The sequence below is a fragment of the Asparagus officinalis genome, chromosome 4 (genome assembly GCF_001876935.1).
Source record: "Asparagus officinalis chromosome 4, Aspof.V1, whole genome shotgun sequence".
Taxonomy (NCBI): Eukaryota; Viridiplantae; Streptophyta; class Magnoliopsida; order Asparagales; family Asparagaceae; genus Asparagus; species Asparagus officinalis.
In genome coordinates this window covers 95,495,242-95,517,468 of record NC_033797.1, presented here as the reverse complement: position 1 = coordinate 95,517,468, position 22,227 = coordinate 95,495,242, and the positions used below count along the sequence as shown (strand labels likewise).

The 22,227-nt window shown below is 39.6% G+C and overlaps 1 pseudogene; it reads right to left on the bottom strand.

Moving 5' to 3' along the window:
* LOC109839062 lies at nt 5,112-22,126 on the bottom strand (annotated as a pseudogene).

Here is a 22,227-nt window from a genome sequence, read left to right as displayed (position 1 = left end):
CTTGGTCTTTGAAGAGAAAAGCTCGACCTTGAACTTTCTTAACAAAAGCTGTTAACAAAAGCTGAACCTGTTCCTCTTGGCTGGAAGAAGTTCTTAAAGGATGGAGAGATGGCGTAGACACTCCTTGAATCATGGGATATGACCATGTCCTGTTGGGAGACGTCTTGCCGCTCCTCGGTACCATGAACGGTCATTCGAGGGGTTGTGCTTTATGTCCTGTCACATGGAATGGGAAGGACCATCCTTGTACGTGAGGCAACGGCCGCCCACTATTAGAGTGGATTTGACCAGCATTGATGAACTGCATTTATGAGCTCGCAGGTTGATTTGGCGTCTGTCCGATCCTTCGTACTGTGTGTGGCCGTTCGGCGTGCTTGGAGCACTGTGCCTTCTCCTTTCCGGTCAGGAGAGGTGGTGAAGTAGGTGCACACTACTCGAGTAGGTCTGGCCAACTTGCCGAGTGCCGGCGGCTCCGGCTCTCGACTCGGACGGGTGAGGTGAACCGCATTTATGAATGTTCAGGTGGATCTGACACCTGTCCGCTCACTCGTACTGTGAGCGGCCACTTGACGGGTCTGGAGCACTGTGGTCTCTCTCCTCTCAGGTCGAGAGGGACGGGAAAGCCTGCCTCAGCACGTGGGGTAGCGGATACCCAGCTGTACTGGCGGTCTTGAGGTTTGCAGGCGGATTCGACTTTGTACTCGGGCTGGCGAGTTGTGTAAAAGGCGAATTTCCACTAATCCAGTCGATCTTAACTCGTGCAGGCGAGCCGATCATTCAGGCGAATCTGGAACCGAGCACATTCGACGACCACGCGGCTTAGGCCCGTGCTAGAGAACTGTACGGGCGACTCCTTCTTGCAGGCGAATTTCCCGTAGGCTCATAGAGGTATTTTTTACCGTCCACAACTTTCGATGGAAACAACATCGTAATAATTAGATTATGGTGTATATTGCCAATGGTACAGACTAAGTCTCATGAGAACAGGAAGCATATAAAGGTTGATTGTCACTTCATTATGAAATGATATTGAGCAAAATATCACTTCACATGTCAATTCAGTCAGATAGGTAACAGTTTCCCTAAAACATTACCTTTTTTTGGGGCGGGGTTGGGCGGAGGAAGGGGAAGGGAATTTTTTACTTAGATTTAACTAGCTAAAAATGACAGGTCTATATGCTCTTCCAGCTTAAAAAGGAATGCTAGAATAATAGTTTGTAACTAGACCATCATTAAGACTTAATGTAATTATATTCTATTTGTTTTCGAGTGAAAATACCCCTCTCTTGGACTGTCATCTTTCCCAACATATAGTCAAAATACTGGGGGAGGTGGAATTATATGTCCTATATAAAACCTTCAAAAACAATACAACATACAAGCAGACATTTGATATTACATCATATAACCAACAAAAGTAGAAAAAAGAAAAATTATACAAAAACAGTCATAATAAAGTCTAAAGGGAAGTGCAGTGCACTGTCAGGACTTACTGTTTGTATTGGTTCTGCAAGCACCTCCCACACCTAGTCCAGGTCTTCATTGAGATGAGACTCATTTACCTACACATGATGGAGAAGAAATAAAGAATTAAGAAACAAAGAGAGTTACAAAGTAATGTAATTTCATGAGTCATGTCATTATTAAATATGTAATTTGGAATTAGCCATATTGATGGCACTATGTGAAAAATGTAAAATCAAAGTATTATTGCTTTAAAATAATGAGCATTAAACTTCAAACTAATTTGGGAAAGTTTCAGAATAAACTTGATTAAATGTAGGGGTGGTAAATTATGACCCGACCCATCAACCTGACCTGACCCAACACGTTTATATTGGGTACGGGTCGAGTTATATGGGTCGGGTCATAAACGGGTCAACCCGAACTGACCCGTTTATTAGATGGGTAAATTAGGATTGACCCGAACTGACCCGTGTAACCTAATATTGACCCGTTTAATTCAAAATGGGTTGCAAACTCTAAATATGAAGTTCATCTTCGTCGTCTTCATCCTCCTCCTTCTCCTCTCTCTCCTCTTCCTTCGACCCCCAGTTTCCCGCCAGGTCCAACGTCTCCGGCACGGTCGGCCGCATCTTAGCCCTCATCGATAGTGAGCTAGCGTTTCAACGGTCGAGGATAAGGGGAGGTCGGAGAAGGGGAGGAAATGGGTGCATGACGTGCTCTGCGACCTGGCGAGATGCGGGAAGATGGAGAACCTGTCGCTGTTGGGGAACTACTTCACCTCGATGGGGGGAGAGCTGCTGGGATCTGGTCGAGAGCAGAGCTCTGGATCTGAGGAGGAACTACATTGCGGGGTTGAAGGGTCCGAGGTCAGCTTGGGAGTGCGCTAGTTTTTTCTAAAGCCCAAGTTCTATCCGATTTTGACTTTTATGTCATGCGAGGATCAGAGGGATTGGGGGGTTCGTCGGAGTGAGGTGACGGCCAAAAATGTGGGGACCGTGGTTTATAATGCTGTGAATAAGCGGTAACCTAATCCTTAATTAGGATTGTTTATTAAAAGTGTCAATCTCTTGTACTATAGCATATAATATTTATTATTTACTAAAAGTTTTATGCTCTATCCCAAAATATTCCCTCCCGTAAACTTATAAAAAATCCTATCTCTATTCAAAAATCCAAAAGATGCTACTTTTGAGAAACATTTCAAGATTATAGTATATGAGATTTAAGAAAACTTAGCAACGAAATAATCACAAAAAAGCAAAAAACAAGCATGTAGTCAATAAAAGGCAGGGCTTGTGTTTGTGAAAATTCCCTATCTAGGAAACCGAGAATGGAGATCTTTACCTTCGTAGTCGTAACTCCTTCTGAACTGCTCACCGAAACCCTAAGTGGTTCGAATCGCCGAGGAAGGGTGGGCTAAATCCGAAACCTTAGCTGGCCTGATCGTCTGCTGATCGAAGTTGAAGAGGGAGAGGAGGAAAAGGGTGGCAAGAAAGCGAACGGGGCTCGAGGGGGTGATAAGAGCTTTTCCTTGGAGTTGCAAACGAGATCAAAACCCTAACTCTAGATTTTTAAGGGGGGAATTTGTTCAGGGTTTAGTGGAGCGGGAAAAAGGAGCCAACTTTTTTTTAAGGAATCAGACAGAGCGAGGAGCGAGCGCCTTGATTCATTTTATACGTGTTTCCTATGGACGTTAGGTTTACTTCATTAGATATTTTCTTAAAAGGAAGGTAAATGATGGATAATCTAATAATGCATATAGATTTTTGGCAAAACTTTGTTGTAGGTCCCTCATGTGCTAGCCAAGTATCTTTTTAGTCTTTTCGGATCATTAATATTTAGAAGTCGTCAACCACAGTCATTAATATTATCAATGTCATCAATCTATGTTCTTTTTGTAAATTTTTGTAAAATATTGTTGAGGAGATCACATGGCTGCCACGTTAGAAAAAATTAGTTGCAAGTTTCATGCAAACGTGTATGTTGAACTTGTGATTTCACTAATTTTTTTGCTAAAAATGGCATGGTCAGATCATTGTCACATCAACAAAATCTGATGATGAATGTAATGTTAAGAATCACCACAGTTAACTTTCATCAAATATTAAAGACACTAACAGTATTTGGGAGGTAGTGGTACATTTCGTTATAAGTGAAAGAAACTTTACTTGTAGAAATAATCAGGCTGTTTTTTGTATGTCCGCTTGCTTACTGCAATAAAAATAGCTCATTTTTCTTTTCTTTTTTTTCCTTTTTTCTCTTTTTTTCATTTCTCAAAACTCTTCATACTTATCATAATAATTGTTGCATGAGATCCCAAGCTATAGGCATTATTTCTGAGAAAAGAACAGAATATTAAGCAGATGAAACTTAAGTTAATTCAAGTAGTAATGAGCAAAACGTGATATAACGACTATCACAAAATTCAACAGCAATAAACTTTTTACTGTCAACAGGTTTTGCCAAATATTTACTCTTCGAGTTCGAAGCAAACTATACTCTTTTGAGGCACATTAGAAAAAGAACTAGAGTGATTCAATTCTAATAGATGAGATCACGCCACATAAATTTTCCACGGGATATTTTGATAGTTGTTTTCAAGTGTACTAGTAGTTTCAAGACCATACAGATGTTAAAGATTGAGAAAGTAGAACAGGACAACAACTAACTGCATCTAAATATGTAAAAAGTAAGAAATCTATGTTGTGAACAAAAAGAGAATACTAAGGCAGAATCGCCCTACCAATACCAGTATTCCACACACAGGTTTGTTGATATTTATAGATTCAAGTACCCAGATACTTTATTTCAAAAGAAAAGAACACAAGAATATTGTTCAAATCTCATAAACAAGAATTATTATTGCATCCTATAGAAGGGGTAGCAACCAAAAATCAATATAAATATAAGTGTCGAGGTAAACAAACTTCAAGTATTTCAAATGAAAACAAACTATCAAGGAGACAATTGATACAAGGGGGGAAAACCATCATGGGGGCATAAATCCAATAATCAAATCCCCCACCTTACAATATAACAGCCGAATCATTCTGATTCCTGTATGTTGATCATAATTACTTGTACCGGGAGAATACAAAATACAATTGACACAAGGAGAATACAATGAACTTAGCAATACATGGAAATACAATTGACACAAGGAGAATACAATGAACTTAGCAATACATGGAAGCATACCCGTGTTGCTTCTCCAGAATCCATTTCTAGTATTTGGAAGCATACCCGTGTTGCTTCTCCAGAATCCATTTCTAGTATTTGAAGGCTCCTGCTTGCAATTTTCTTCCTCCAGAACATTAGTAAAAGAACCAAATGAAACTGATTGCACTGGTCTAAAGATCACCCAACAATGCTACAAGCTTATTCAATTTTGTTTTCCTTTTGTTAATTTACCCTTGCAAGCTTATACAATAATACAAACACAAACGGTTTGTAGTATCAACTGCCTTTGCTCATAATGAAAATGCAAAGGGGAAGTAACATGAACCACGAATAGTTCAATTAGTAAAATTTTCATCTCGTTCATTCAACGTTTTTTTTAACGGCTATAAAAGCCTGAACCCATTCATCAAATCCATATGATCGTCGATAGACTTAAACAACTTCTCTGCTTCTCAAATGTATAACTAGGGAGTCAAATTCAAGAGAACGCTCTTTGCTTCTTCTGGCAATTGCAAGCCATTAGTGAAGTTTTGAATGCTCTCCTCGCTGATAACTCTTCCTCTGGTGAGATCCTTCAGCTTCTCATATGCCTCTGGGATGTTGTATCTGCGCATAACCTAATGCAAGAAAATAAGAGAGAGTCCATCAGCAACAAGGGTCTCGTTTATTCTTTAATATTATTGCTTATTTTGATGTTAATTAAGCAAATGATAGTCTTGATAGTGTCTCGTTGGCAGATATTGTACTTTTATTGGAGGAATATGGTGATGTCATGATGAAGAAGACTATAGTGCCATGATTTATTGCTAAGGTTGATTATCAAGTTATGGCTCTCGTTGCTTGAGGGATTATGTTGATTAAATAACTTCATCAGGAGATAGGTGTGTTTCTACATAATAATCAGGTTCTGGCGTATATTGCCAATGGTACAGACTAAGTCTCATGAGAACAAGAAGCATATAAAGGTTGATTGTCACTTTATTATGAAATGATATTGAGCAAAATGTCACTTCACATGTCAATTCAGACAGATAGGAAACGGTTTCGCTAAAACATTACCTTTTTTTGGGGGGGGGTTGGGCGGGAGGAAGGGGAAGGGAATTTTTTGCGTAGATTTAACTAGCTAAAAATGACAGGTCTATATGCTCTTCCATCTTAAGAATGAATGCTAGAATAATAGTTCGTAACTAGATCATCATTGAGACTTAATGTAATTATATTATATTTGTTTTCGAGTGAAAATACCCCTCTCTTGGACTGTCATCTTTCCCAACATATAGTCAAAATGCTGGGGGAGGTGAAATTAGATGTCCTATATAAAACCTTCAAAAACAATACAACATATAAGCAGACCTTTGATATTATATCATATAACCAACAAAAGCAGAAAAAAGAAAAATTATACAAAAGCAGTCATAATAAAGTCTATGTTGAATATTTTTTTTCAACAATCACACGGGCTGCTGCAGCAACCCATGTTTTTAATTTTTTTATCAAAAGTGGTGGACCCAGCTGAAGACAATTTAAGACGTGGGTCCCACAAGCATGGTAAAATAATATTATTTTATTAGTGCAAAGTATTTTCCCAAACGCTACAAATAGACCCCAAATCCTTAAGGAAAATTCATTCCAAAAATAACAATCAATATATACAGATATATATGTTGTAGAATAGCTAGTGCTCGTAGGAACAGTGCCAAGACTGAGAAGGTCTTATAGATCAAGGAGATCTTTGCCTGATTGATCGAGAAGATCATTGTCTTATAGATCGAGGATATCTTTGCCGGATAGATCAAGGAGATCTTGATAGTACTGGGTCAGTGCACACCAAAGTACTAGACTGCTGTTCCTGGAAGCAATTTGGCCTTGGGATCATTGCACCGAAGTAGGCCAAATAATGCTTTAAGCACAGCGTTTTACAAACACACAGCAGATGAGTTGGAAAATTTTAAATTACTGCACTTTAGTTTTCTATTCAGATTTTGCTGTTATATATCTGTATTATTCTAGATTTAACCATAGACGCTAACAGTCTAAAGGGAAGTGCAGTGCACTGTCAGGACTTACTGTTTGTATTGGTTCTGCAAGCACCTTGTACAATCAAAGTATTATTACTTTAAAATAATCAGCTTTAAACTTCAAACTAATTTGGGCAAGTTTCAGAATAAACTTGATTAAATGTAGGGGTGGCAAATTATGACCCGACCCATCAACCTGATCCGACCCAACACGTTTATATTTGGTATGGGTCGAGTTATATGGGTCAAGTTATAAATGGGTCAACCCGAACTGAACCGTTTATTAGATGGGTAAATTAGGGTTGACCCGAACTGGCACGTGTAACCCAATACCGACTTGTTTAATTCTAAATGGGTTGCAAACTCCAAATATGAAGATCATCTTCGTCGTCTTCATCCTCCTCCTTCTCCTTTCTCTCCTCTTCCTTCGACCCCCAGTTTCTCACTAGGTCCAGCATCTCCGGCACGGTCGGCCGCGTCTCAGCCCTCATCGATAGCGGCCAATGTTTCAACGGTCGAGATCGATCGTCTCAGCCCTCATCGATAGCGGCCAATGTTTCAACGGTCGAGATCGATCGCGGTTCCGCTCGTACGAATGAGATCGGAGGAGGATATGTGGAGGTAAGAGATGGGGAGGAAATGGGTGCCCGACGTGCTCTACAACCTGGCGAGCTGTGGGAAGCTGGAGAACCTGTCGTTGTTGGGGAACTATTTCACCTCGATGGGGGAGAGCTGCTGGGATCTGGTCGAGAGCGGACCTCTGGATCTAAGGAGGAACTATGTTACGGGGTTGAAGGGTCAGAGGTTAGTCTAGGAGTGCGCTGGTTTTTTTCTAAAGCCCAGGTTCTGTCCGATTTTGACTTTTATGTCGTGCGAGGATTAGAGGGATTGGTGGGTTCATCGGAGTGAGGCGACAGCCAAAAAGCCAGGGACCGTGGTTTATAATGCTGTAAATAAGCGGGAACCTAATCCTTAATTAGGATTGTTTATTAAAAGGATCAATCTCTTGTACAATCTATGTAGCAGTATTGCATGTTTAGACTTTTGATTGTCGAAAGAGTCAAAAGAATTTCATCTTGATCTATATAGTATCCACGATATTGAACTGAGATTTGATAAACAGGTCATTCAGGTAATATGGGTTGGGTCGGGTAACCCGTTTAATAAATGGGTCGGATCGCATGGACTCATTTGTTAAACGGGTCGGGTCGGATCACACTTATACGGGTTGGTCCAACTATGACCCTACCCAACCCAACCCGACCCATTTGTCACCCCTTATTAAATGTTAACATTAGGATTGTCTTTATACGTCGACAGCATATTGAGCAAAAAAGGAGCTTTTGCCACTTTTAGATGTATCTTTCTTCGCATCAACTACTCGGACATACAGACAGATTTTTTTCAAAAGAATCATGCCAGATATCATAGTTATGGATCCTAAATAATATATCTAAAGGAAATTGAAAAGGATAGCAAAGACATAGTTCATACAATAATTTTAAGGGAAATCGTTAGTACAATTTTAGAAAAGAAATACTTATATAGAAAAAAAACTTAAACATCTGTAAAATCATATATATTATTAAATGGATGTACATTGGATAGAAATTATGTTGACAGCAAGACAAGAATTCACCTTGAAATGGATCCACATTTCTATGATCTTGTAATTCACAGAATTTAGCATCTTGCATTAGTGACGAATTCAAATTCAACATACGCCCAACCCAAATAGTTAAAGCAAGAACAGAACAAACAACATACTTGAAGCAAAGAACGACGACAGCGGCACATTTCCTACCAATAACACATCTAGCTTTATATCTAATTCTCTAGTGATAACCATCTCATATAGATTTTACTTCTAACCTGAAGCTTTTGGATTCCTTGTAGTGCACTTTTGTATGCCAAGAGAGAATACCCAGATCCAATACCCAAATTCCTCAAAACAGTGGAATCGGTCAAAGCCCTCTGTCAATGATTACACATGCAATAAGTATAGTATCACTTTACCAAAATGAAACACTAAGACGTATTTTTTGAATTGTGATATAGCACTGAACTTCACATTAGGTACTCCTCAAGAACTATGAGTAAAGATGGAAAAGTAAATGATGCACACCTGCATACGAGAGATGGGAAATTTCAAGCTGAGAGCTAGTAGATAAAATAGCATTAGCCAAACACAAGTTGCCTTTACTATTCTCAAAATCAATGGGATTAACTTTATGAGGCATAGTTGAAGATCTAATCTCCCTGGCCTTGGTCATCTGGAAATCAAAATTATCTTGAAATTGTTTAGTTCAAAATTTGAAGTTTGGGAGCTAAAATAAGTCCTAATATTTTAGGGGTATAGTGGTCAAGCATAAGAAAGTTACCTGCTTAAAATAACCTAACGAAATATAGCTCCATAAGTCCTGATCAAAATCAGTCAGGATGTTATTAAACTGAACAACCGCATTGAAAAGCTTTGCGATAGTCATGTGGCTCAATCTGTATACAGGGCAAGCAACAGGCTCAGATAGAGAGTATGCATGCAAGCCAAGTGTAATTCAATTATAGGCCACATTGTTGTAACTTTCAGACAACACAAACATAACAAAATTATTAGCTAGCGCTGCAATTCCATTATTATTTATGCACTAACTGGTTGGTGTAGAATAGGCTAATTGATAAACGTACTGTAATCCCAAGATAGATGGATAACCTGCAAGTGTATCTACTTATTATCAAGCATGCACATGATAGTATCTACTTACTATATGAATCACCTTTTGTAAACTCTTGAAACATGAAATGGCAAAAACAAAACCAACATTTCAGTCACCTGAGTCGATTGCAAAACTCATATTAAAGAAAATCCCGAGGCTCTATTAGTTATACACTTTTGCAGTTTGTATAGTTGCCTAAATCTTCACAAAGACTGTTTACTAGTAAACTAGTTCAAGCAGAGAACAATGAATACAAGCAGCAGTGTCCAAAAAGTACAGGTAAATAAAGTACACCTCCTATTAATGAAAGATTTCCAAGTCATCCACAAAGAAAAAACCATATCAAAATCGTCTATGCACTACTTAATTATGCAAAAAAAGATCCATCAAGCGGTAATGAATCAGATAGGTAAAACCTTGCAAAGAGAAAAGTAGTAGAAGTAAATAAACATGCCTGTGTCACGTAAGGGTTGTCACCTAACCCCAAAGAGGTCATGAACTCAGCTGCACCAGTTGGCCATTCAATATCATGATATGCAACTTTATGTGCATTGTAGTTTCCAACAGCTCCAGCACACTTGCCCAATATTTGCACTTCTATAAAGGTCTTCCCTACTTCACTTAGTCTGAAAGCAAAATTTACCATCTCCTTTCCCAATGTAGTGGGTGAAGAAGGCTACAAAAGGAGTTAGAAGATATCAGAACTAAACCACATAAACCTATTACAAAAGCAAATCATTTATTCCTGTAGCATAACGATGAAAATTATCAATATGATATTCTAGCTGCTTTGAGCAGTCAACTTAGTATATGTCCGCTTCTAATATTGGCCATGTCACACCCCGGGCTGAAGGGCCCATTGGTGCGGCACAAGCCGTGGGACCCAACAAGTGTAACATGTTGTTTGGCTCAATCCACTGCCAAAATTGACTAACCGATGTTACACTTAAATAATTTAAACCACATAAATTCTCACTCATTTCCCGACAAACTTTAGATCTCTCAAACAAATAGCAATTGATTTTAATCTAAAATCAATGCTCAAACACTCTCTCTCTATTATAATAACATCCCAAATTAATATTCACCAACCCCTTCTCAACAGTAATTGAGAATAGGGACAAAAGGGAAAAAAATCAAAAATTTCCCAAACTACAGAGAGAATGGAAGCTTAAGAAATTGCCGCCGCCAATCTCTTCTTCTCTCTCTGATCTCGCGCTCACTAATTCACGCACGAATAGGGTTTATATTTTATAGGGAAACCCTAGGGCGGTCGGTCTATGCACTCCAGCTAGCTCTAACCCCGCACAGGCGAGGTTTACTCTGCTATAGGCGAGATCATAGATGAGGGCGACATCAACAGGTGATATCCGCTACAGGCGAGTTTGATCCACGCAGCAGGCGAGATCCGCTCGCTTCCCAAGCTTGACCTCACCACACACTTCGCCTGCGATCTCGAACAGGCGACTTTCCATGCCTCCTCAACTTCACCATCGACCTCTACAGGCGATCTTCCTAGCCTCCTCAACTTCGCCATCGAAGGCGAACTTCGATCTCGGGTACGATCTTCTACAAATCTCTACCTCAGCGAACGTTTTCCTAAAACTGAGCCGACACCAACCAAGCAAATGTCCCACTTGTTGCGTACAGTACGAAGTGAAACAATTCACGACAACATACTCAATCCACATAAGTCAAGAACCAAATGAGAATAAGACCATTCTCCAAACGTCGATGTCTACTCACCAAATCGGTTGCATCATAAAGACTTGCCTATGTATCCTTTTGTCCTAGGAATCAAGCCTTCACGTAGTTCACCACATAGCCTCCAAAGGACCTCAACAGCGAAGAATGTTTAACAATTGCAAACAATGACCAAATTTTACTCCAGTGACAACTTTGGTCAACATATCTGTCAGATTGTCCTTTGTGTGCATCTTCTCCAATCTGACGTCCATCATCCAATACGTATCGAACAAAATAGAATCTGACATCAATGTGCTTTGTGGAGCATGATACACCTGGTTCTTGGCTAAATAGATAGCTGACATGCTATCAAAATGTACCCTGATGATATCCTGTGCAATCCCCAGGTCATCCAATAACCCCTGCAACCACAAAGCCTCATTCACAGTTTCAGTCAACGCCATATACTCTGGTCGAGAGCGGAGCTCTAGATCTGAGGAGGAACTACGTTGTGAGGTTGAAGGGTTAGAGGTTAGCCTGGGAGTGCGCTGGTTTTTTCTAAAGCCCAGGTTCAATCCGATTTAGACTTTTATGTCGTGCGAGGATCAGAGGGATTGGGGGGTTCGTCTTGAAATGGATCCACATTTCTATGATCTTGTAATTCATAGAATTTAACATCTTGCATTAGTGACAAATTCATATTTAACATATGCCCAACCTAAATAGTTAAAGTAAGAACAGAACAAACAACATACATGAAGCAAAGAACGACGACATCGGCACATTTCCTACCAATAACACATCTAGTTTTATATCTAATTCTCTAGCGATAACCATCTCATGCAGATTTTACTACTAACCTGAAGCTTCCAGATTCCTTGTAGTGCACATTTGTATGCCAAGAGAGAATATCTAGATCCAATACCCAAATTCCTCAAAATAGTGGAATCGGTCAATACCTATGTCAATGATTACACGTACAATAAGTATAGTATCACTTTACCAGAATGAGACACTAAGACGTGTTTTTTGAATTGTGATATAGCACTGAACTTCACATTAGGTACTCCTCAAGAACCTTGAATAAAGATGGAAAAGTAAATGATACACGCCTGCATATGAGAGATGGGCAATTTCGAGCTGAGAGCTAGCAGATAAAATAGCATTAGCCAAACACAAGTTGCCCTCACTATTCTCAAAATCAATGGGATTAACTTTATGAGGCATAGTTGAAGATCCAATCTCCCTAGCCTTGGTCATCTGGAAAGCAAAATTATCATGAAATCGTTTAGTTCCAAATTAGAAGTTTGGGAGCTAAAATAGGCCCTAATATTTTAGGGGCATAGTGGTCAAGCATAAGAAAGTTACCTGCTTAAAATAACCTAACGAAATATAGCTCCATATGTTCCAAGATAGATGGATAACCTGCAAGTGTATCTACTTATTATCAAGCATGCACATGATAGTATCTACTTACTATATGAATCACCTTTTGTAAACTCTTGAAATTGAAATGGCAAAAAAAAACCTACATTTCAGTCACCTGAGTCGATTGCAAAACTCATATTAAAGAAAATCCTGAGGCTCTATTAGTTATACACTTTTACAGTTTGTATAGTTGCCTAAATCTTCACGAGGACTGTTTACTAGTAAACTAGTTCAAGCAGAGAACAATGAATACAAGCAGCAATGTCAAAAAAGTATAGGTAAATAAAGTACTCCTCCCATTAGTGAAAGCTGTCGAAGTCATCCACAAAGAAAAAACCATATCAAAATCGTCTATGCACTACTTAATTACTCAAAAAAAATCCATCAAGCTGAAATGAATTAGATAGGTAAAACCTTGTGAAGAGAAAAGTAGTAGAAGTAAATAAACATGTCTGAGTCATATAAGGGTTGAAACCTAACCCCAAAGAGGTCACAAACTCAACTGCAACAGTTGGCCATTCAATATCAGGATATGCAACTTTATGTGCATTGTAGTTTCCAACAGCTCCAGCACACTTGCCTAATACTTGCACTTCTGTAAAGGTCTTCCCTACTTCACTTAGTCTGAAAGCAAAATTTTCCATCTCCTTTCCTAAAGTAGTGGGTGAATCAGCCTACAAAGGGAGTTAGAAGATATCAGAACTAAACCACATAAACCTATTACAAAAGCAAATCATTTATTCCTATAGCATAACGATGAAAATTATCAATATGATATTTCAGCTGCTTTGAGCAGTCAACTTAGTATATGTCCACTTCTAATATTGGCCATGTCATGACCCGGCCTGACGGGCCTATTGGTACAGTACAAGATGTGGGACCCAACAAGTATAATGTTTTGTTTGGCTCAATCTACTGCCAAATCGACTCACCGATGTTACACTTAAATAATTTAAGCCACTTAAATTCTCACTTATTTCCTGATGTTGGACTAAATAGGAGTGTCACAAACACCCTGTTGTACAGAGCGGAACCGAAGGCACACAAATACAAACAAGATTGGAATACTTATCAACAACCAAACAAGTAACACAAATGCAAGACAACAAATTTTACGTGGTTCGGTAAATCTACCTATGTCCACGGGAGCGGCACAATAATTTCTTATTAATAATAAGAAATTACAAATAAGAGAGAGGATCTCAAACTTTAGATCTCTCAAACAAATAGCAATTGATTTTATTCTAAAATCAATGCTCAAACACTCTCTCTCTATTACAATAACTTGCCCAATTAATATTCACCAACCCCTTCTCAACAGTAATTAAGAATAGGAACAAAAGGTAATAAAAATCAAAAATTTCCCAAACTACAGAGAGAACGGGAACTCAAGAAATTATCGCCGCCAATCTCTTCTTCTCTCTCTGATCTCACGCTCAATAATTCGCGCACGAATAGGGTTTCCCTTTTATAGGGAAACCATAGGACGGTCGGTTTATGCGCTCCAGCTATGCTCTAGCTGTGCTCTAGCTATGCTCCAGCTGGATACAACCATGCACGGGCGAGGTTCACTCCGCTACAAGCGAGATCATGGGCGAGGGCGACATCAACAAGTGAGATCCGCTACAGGCGAGTTCGATCCACCCAGCAGGCGAGATCCACTCGCCTCCCAAGCTCGACCTTGAGATCCGCTACAGGCGAGTTCGATCCACCCAGCAGGCGAGATCCACTCGCCTCCCAAGCTCGACCTCTCCACGCACTTCGCCTGCGATCTCGAACAGGATACTTTCCTCGCCTCCTCAACTTCACCATCGACCTCTACAAGTGATCTTCCTCGCCTCCTCAACTTTGCCATCAAAGGCGAGCTTTGATCTCAGGTACGATCTACTACAAATCTCCACCTCGACGAACGTTTCCCCAAAACTGAGCCAACACTGACCAAAACAAATGTCCCACTTGTTGCGTCCAGTATGAAGTGAAACAATTCACGACAACAGATTCAATCCCTAATAAGTCAGGAACCAAATGAGAATGAGACCATTCTCCAAACGTCGATGTCTACTCACCAAATCGGCTGCATCAAGCCTTCACGTATCATCTTGTCCAAGGAATTAAGCCTTCACGTAGTTCACCACATGACCTCCAAAGGCCCTCAACAGTGAAGAATGTTTAACAACTCCAAAAAATAACCAAATTTCACTCCAATGACAACTTTGGTCAACATATCCACCGGATTGTCCTTTGTGTGGATCTTCTCCAATCTGACGTCTCCATCATCCAATACGTCTCGAACAAAATAGAATCTAACATCAATGTGCTTTGTGATAGCATGATAAACCTGGTTCTTAACCAAATAGATAGCTGACATACTATCATAATGTACCCTGATGGTATCCTGTGCAATCCCCAGGTCATCCAATAACCCCTGCAACCACAAAGCCTCCTTCATAGATTCAGTCAACGCTATATACTCTGCCTCCGTAGGTGAGAGAGCCATTGTAGACTGAAGTGTGCATCTCCAACACACCGGTGCTCCTGCTAGTGTAAACACATATCCAATAGTAGACTGGCGCTCGTCAAGATCCCCTGCATAATCAAAATCCACATAACCAATACAATCCTGCCCATTCTTCCTATTCTTCTCAAATACCAAACCAAAATCCACGGTACCTTTTATATACTATAGAATCCACTTCACGGTCTCCAATGACCCTTCCCTAGGTTGTGCATATACCTAGATACCATGCTCATGGCCTGTCACAAATCTGGCCTTGTACACACTATCCCAGACATCAAGCTACCCACCGCATTGGCATATAGAACTTTGGACATGTATTCACGATCCTCAACTTGACATCTTAGCTGATAGCTTAAAGTGGAGAGCTAATGGAGTACTCACCGCCTTAGCATTGCCATTATAACTGAATTTCTTCAGCATCTTCTGTAAGTAACTCCTCTGTGTCAACTTCATCCTCCCCTTCACCCTGTCTCTCTCAATCTCCATACCCAATATCTTCTTTTCTTCTCCAAGATCCTTCATCTCAAATTCAGATGACAGTTCCCTTTTCAACTTTCTAATAGCTGAAGTATTCCTGGAAGTAATGAGTATATCGTCAGCATATAACAGCAAATAAATATACTCACCATTCTGTAGCTTGTGTATGTAAACACAGAGGCCATATGGGCTTCTTGTGTATCCTCAGCCAATAATGAAGTCGTCGAATCTCTTATACCATTGTCATGACGATTGCTTCAATTCGTAAAGAGACTTCTTCAGCTTGCATACTAATTTTTCCTTTCCTGTAGCTTTGAACCCCATAGGTTATGTCTTGTAGATCTCCTCTTCTAAATCTCCATGTAGAAAGGCTGTCTTAACATCCATCTGGACCAAATCCAAATCCAGCTGTGCCATCAACGCCAATTATATTCTTATCGACGAATGCTTTACAACAGGTGAGAATACCTCATTTTAATCTATGCCCTCAAGCTAGGCATACCCTTTGGCAACCAATCTGGCTTTATACCGAATGTCCCCAATAGAAGATCCTTCTTTCTTCGCATATACCCACTTGCATCCAATAACCTTCTTATCCTTCGGTAGCTTTGCAAGTTCTCAAGTGTCATTCTTATGAAGAGACTGCATCTCTTCCTCCATAGCTTCCCTCCACCTAATCGAATCAGAGCTTGACCCTGCTTCCCTGAATGAAGAAGGAACCAAATCATCAACGTTCTACTGATAAAGCATATGCAACCATGATATCATCATATCTAGCTAGCCGACGAATGTTTCTTCTTGGTCTATTAGCTGTAATGGACTCCTGAACATAACCCTGTTCCTGAGTCCCAACATCCACTGTATCCTCCACTTGCCCGTCTGTCATATCATCTCCTCCCAGTGTCACCTCTGTAGGAGTCTCAATAGATACAGTGCTATCTGAAGTCTGTAGAGTCACATCTTCCTCCACCTGTTGTAATACCCCACTAGTCTGGCTTTCCTCCAACTGCTGAGGAATCTGAGACCTCATCATGTGAGCCTCATCAAAAGTGACATCTCTGCTAATGACCATCTTCTTGTCTTATGGATCCCACAACTTAAAGCCTTTAACTCCATCTCTAAATCCCACAAAGGCTGCTTTCCTCGCCCTCGGATTCAATTATCATCACTAACATGGTAATAAGCAGGACACCTAAATATACGAAGCGACTCATAGTCAATAGCTACCGAACTAGACCAACGCTCTATTGGAGTCTTTCCATGTATCGCAGTACACGACAACCTATTCACGAGATGGCTCGCTTAAACCAACGCCTCAGTCGAAAAGGATCTTAACAATCCATTCTGTATCATCATACATCGCACCATCTCTAGCATGGTACGGTTCAACCTTTCAGCCACCCCGTTTTGTTACGGTGTCTTACGAACTGTGAAGTGTCGCCTAATGCCGTGATCCCAACAAAACTGCAAAAACGGATCACTCTTGTACTAACCAACATTATCCGAACGCAGTACATTCACCTTTCTACCTGTTTGCAGCTCTACTTTCTTCTTCCACTCCACAAATATATCCACGACCTCATGTTTATGCTTCATGGGGTATACCCAATTCCTCCTGGAATAATCATTAATGAAAGTGACAAAATAATTGGCCCCACCAAGAGATGTGTTCTTGGAAGGATCCCAAATGTCAGTATGAATATAATCCAATATACCTTAGGTATTGTGAATTGCGGTGCCAAATTTCACTTTTGTCTTCTTCCCAAATATGCAATGTTCACACAGCTCCATCTTACAGGTCTTTACACCCTTAAATAGCCCCTGTTTCGCTAATACCTGTAGGGACTTATCACCAGTGTGTCCTAATCTCATATGCCATAAGCTAGTAGTATCTTTCTTTGTGGTAATCGAAGCTGCCAGACCCTCTGTTACAGTCTTGCCCTTCAAGTAGTAAAGGTTGTTTTTCCTGACACCTCGCATCACCACCATGGACCCCTTTGTGACCTTCAGAGTTGCATTCTCCAATATCACCCAATAGCCAGCTACCTCCAAAGTTCCAAGTGAAATGATATTCTTCGTCAATTGAGGAACGAATCTCACTTCCTTCAACTCCCTAGTCACCCCGTCATACATCTTGATCCGGACTATACCAATACCACCGATAGGGCATACGTGGTCATTACCCATGAGCACGACATCCCCTCTTTCCAATTCCTCAAAGCTGGAGAACCAATCCCTCCTCCGGCAAATATGGTATATAGCACCTGAATCCAACATCCACTCCGTAGAGTTGGCATAACAAACTGACGGTAATGCTGGGCATAAATAGCCTGAAGAATCTGAATTTGAATTATCACCACTAACTTTGGCAATATTCACTTCTGAAGCCTGTACGGCTTTCCCCTTATTCTTCCTGGCTCTATCCTTCAACTTTGGGCAGTCGATCTTCCGATGTCCCTCTTCTTTACAGAACCAACATTGATTCCTACCAACACTCTTATAGCCACCTCCTTGCATTGACTTGGAGCGATTAAATGGATGGTGGTTTAGACTACTGCCTCTCACTGCCAATGCATCTCCCGATACCTTCTCGGAGGGTTCACTATCTCTCTTCCTCAACTCATAGTTCACCAATGCTGAGGTCACCTCCTTTTAGCGGACAGTGGTTTTACCATTGATCATCGTAAGGAAAAATGTACGGAAATCATCCTCTGGCAATGAAATAGCAACAACATTGCCTTATCTTCATCCTCTACCATGATATCCACATTGGCCATATCTGATAGCAATTTTGTGAAGTTAATGACATGTTCTCTAATGGAAACTCCCCTCTTCATCTTGAATTGGTAAAACCTCTTCATTAAGTTAAGCCGATTCTCAATGCTCTTCGTAAGATACTTCTCATTGAGTGTTTCCCACAACCGTTTCACCGACGTCTCATTCATCACATCATAGATCAAATCCGGCGTCAAACATGATCGAATAACCCCACAAGCTCTACTATTTATTTTCTTCCAAATCTTATCCTCCATGTCTTCAGGTTTCTCTTGTAACTCAAAAGTCTCCTCCAAATTTTGGCCGACTAATGCATCCATCACTTGACATCTCAACAAACCTAAATTTATCTTTCCATCAAAATTTTGAGCATCAATTTTTGTATTACTAATGCTCAACCCTTGTATCACCTTTGAAAGAGACGATCCCGATGTACTTGTTTCACCCATGTTGATAATCCAATCTCTTCAAATGAGAATCCAAGCTCTAGCTTTCTTCTCCAAATCAAACACCAAGTCAAACCCGGAGCTCTGATATCACTTATTGTGCGCTGCAAAACTGAAGGGACACAAATACAAACGAAATTGGAATACTTATCAACAACCAAACAAGTAACACAAATGCAAGACAACAGATTTTATGTGGTTCGACAAATCTGCCTTCGTCCACGGGAGCGACACAATAATTTCTTATTAATAACAAGAAATTACAAATAAGAGAGAGGATCTCAAACTTGAGGTCTCTCAAACAAATAGAAATTGATTTTAATCTAAAATCAATGCTCAAACACTCTCTCTATTACAATAACTTCCCCAATTAATATTCACCAACCCCTTCTCAACAGTAAATGAGAATAGGGACAAAAGGGAATAAAAATTAGAAATTTTCCAAACAGCAGAGAGAACGGAAGCTTAAGAAATTCCCCCCGCCAATCTCTTATTCTCTCTTTGCTCTCGCGCTCACTAATTCGCGCACGAATAAGGTTTCCCTTTTATAGGGAAACCCTTAGGGTGGTCGGTCTATGCGCTCCAGCTATGGTCCAGCTTGCTCCAACCACACACAGGTGAAGTTCACTCCACTGTAGGCGAGATCATGGGCAAGGCAGACATCAACAGGTGAGATTCGCTACAAGCGAGTTTGATCCACGTAGCAGGGGAGATCCGCTCGCCTCCCAAGCTCGACCTCACCACACACTTCGCCTGCGATCTCGAACAAGCGACTTTCCTCACCTCCTTAAGTTCTCCATCGACCTCTACAGGAGATCTTCCTCGCCTCCTCAACTTCGCAATCGAAGGCGAGCTTCGATCTCAGGTATGATCTTCTACACACCCCACCTTAAATAAGCGACATCCTTATCATGACATGACAATTGGCACATCCCGGTATCACTAGGTTATGTGGACTCTAGAGCTGGCTCCCACCGCATTCACACAATATAGCACTTAGCCCCGCATAGCACTTGGTTCCACACTTCTGACTTGCGACTGCTATAATACAATTTGTCACGCCCCGGGCCGCCGGGCCCATTGGTGCAGTACAAGCCGTGGGACCCACCAAGTGTAACACGTTTCGCTCAACCTACTGCCAAAATCAACTAGCCACGTTACACTTGAGTCTTGGGTATAACTATTTAAGCAACTTAACTTCTCACTCATTTTCTGATGTAGGACTAAATAAGAAGCAAAGACAAGATTATATTATTTTTAACCTTCAGATTGAAAAGGTTCCATTCAATTTATTTTGTAGCATCAAGCTAAAAACTCGGGAAGAAAGGAATGTAGAACATGTCTTGCAAACATATATGAACAAAGATAGACAGTATAATCTTTATCAAACCAGTAATTATACATGATGTATTAGACCCATGTAGAAAATTCCTAAGTTTTAGCATGTAATCATTATTTAATTATTTCTATATAAGCCCCCCCAAAAAAAAACTAAAAAGAAGCTTACTTTTGTATAAAAAATTTTCACCAAAATGACCAGCCAGAAATCTTTGAGTTATTTCAGCCAAAAAAGTCCAACACCAGGACATTAGGGAAAAATTCTTAGTGGAATATTACCCTGTGCACCTTAGATTAAGTTTAACTTTTTAAACCAAAGAGTACTTCGTATTTCTTTGGGTACTCCCACTTCTCTAATCCTTCTCTAAACGTGCTATTGTTAGTTGCATCCCTTCTCCATTTGGGATAAATTTCATTAAGAATTTAGGATTGCTAAATAAATTAGTTCATGAAAATGAAAAAGAATTTTTCTTTTTCCTTGAAGCATTCTCTGCATTTTCTTAGTCTAATAGCTTCTGATTCTTTTTTTTTAAATCAATATATACAATAAACTATGTCCTTCTATGTGTAAACACAAATAAAAGGGAAATATAAGATTTTCAATTATGCTTATATAGCATTAAAGTTTTTGTAGATAACATCTAATCAACTAAAAGTTGGTATTCCGTTATAACAAGAGTTGCCTCTCATCTAGAACTGAAAATACCTATCCATGAGTGTGAGACAACATGGAGATATGAGCATTTTCCTTCGCTAATTTGCATATTTCATCCAACAACTCAATCATCACAAGAAATATGACAGTGTTGAACGCCTCCTTCAGTGCCAATGCATGGGCTTAATTATTTATATCCTCTGATGTACAAGCAAAATGGAAAAACTCCAGTACCTAAAATTTTTTTTTTTTGAATCTGATGTCAAATATTAAGCATCAAATGAAATCTTTGAAATCACAGTTAGTCGTAGTTACAAAAAGAGGAAGCATAGAGTACCCACAACAAGGAACATCAAAAACTCACCTCAGCAATCTCAGCATTGGATTGACATTTCTATTTTAAGAAGTATTCCACTGCCTTAACATCATGGTTAGTTACTTTTTCAATCTTTTTCACTTCCAGAGCATCAGCTTTGTTGAAGCCACTAACTATACTTTCTAAATAAGACCTGGCATTCTCGCTAAAGCTTGAACCTCATTGATTTCAGGTATTTCTGATAATTTTAGCAACCATTTTACCTAAAAAAGAATCTCTTCGGATTAGAATTTTGCACTAAGTAGCAAACATGAAAATAACTACAGTGGCCAGCTTTGTCAGATCATGATGGGTATTGGAGAAAGTGGTAAACCTTTTTTACTTGTAAGTTACCTCTTTCTCCATTACCCAAGACATGACTACACTATGACAAGTTTTAATGATGACTGCTACCTATATCAAAGTAGAGGCTAGACGTTTTGTCAGATTGTAAAAGAAAGCACACTAATAAGCATGACCTAAATAAACAATGTTCGATGGACTCATACAGAAACTGCTAATACTACATCATATGCAAATTTATTAGAAGAGGGGTACTATTGTCAGATATGCATATCAAATATAAATATCCCAACGGTTCACAGAACATTTTAGGCACAACTTTAAACCTTTTGAACTAACTAAGGCTTTAAACCTTTTATCTAAATACCTGAGACATATTATGATTTGTAAGCCAGAAGAACAACGATATCCAATCAACAACCACAGTTTCTTCATGCTTTACCAGAAACATTTCTTTATCATTCGCTACAAAAATGATTGTATAATCTACATTTAAATATAAAACCATTATTCTTAAAAAAACATAATGTAACACCAACACTGTGCACCGGTGTAGAGTAAAAAACACTTATTAAATATGTATTCTTACAGGAGAATTTAATGAAAGTTACCTCGACCATTACACGGTAACGGATTAACCCATATTCACTAAAGAATGGGTGCAAATCCTTGACTTTCTACAAAAATATCGGCCTTCTAAAGGTGACAGAGCCATAATGCTAAAAGACTCAAGTTCAACAACCTCCTCTTTATGATGATGCTCCATCGAAAATATTAAAGTTCACACTGCCAAAACATATTCAACTAGTTATCCAAATATGAGGAAAATTGAAGAAAAAGGATCACAAAAAAAATTAGATCATTTCG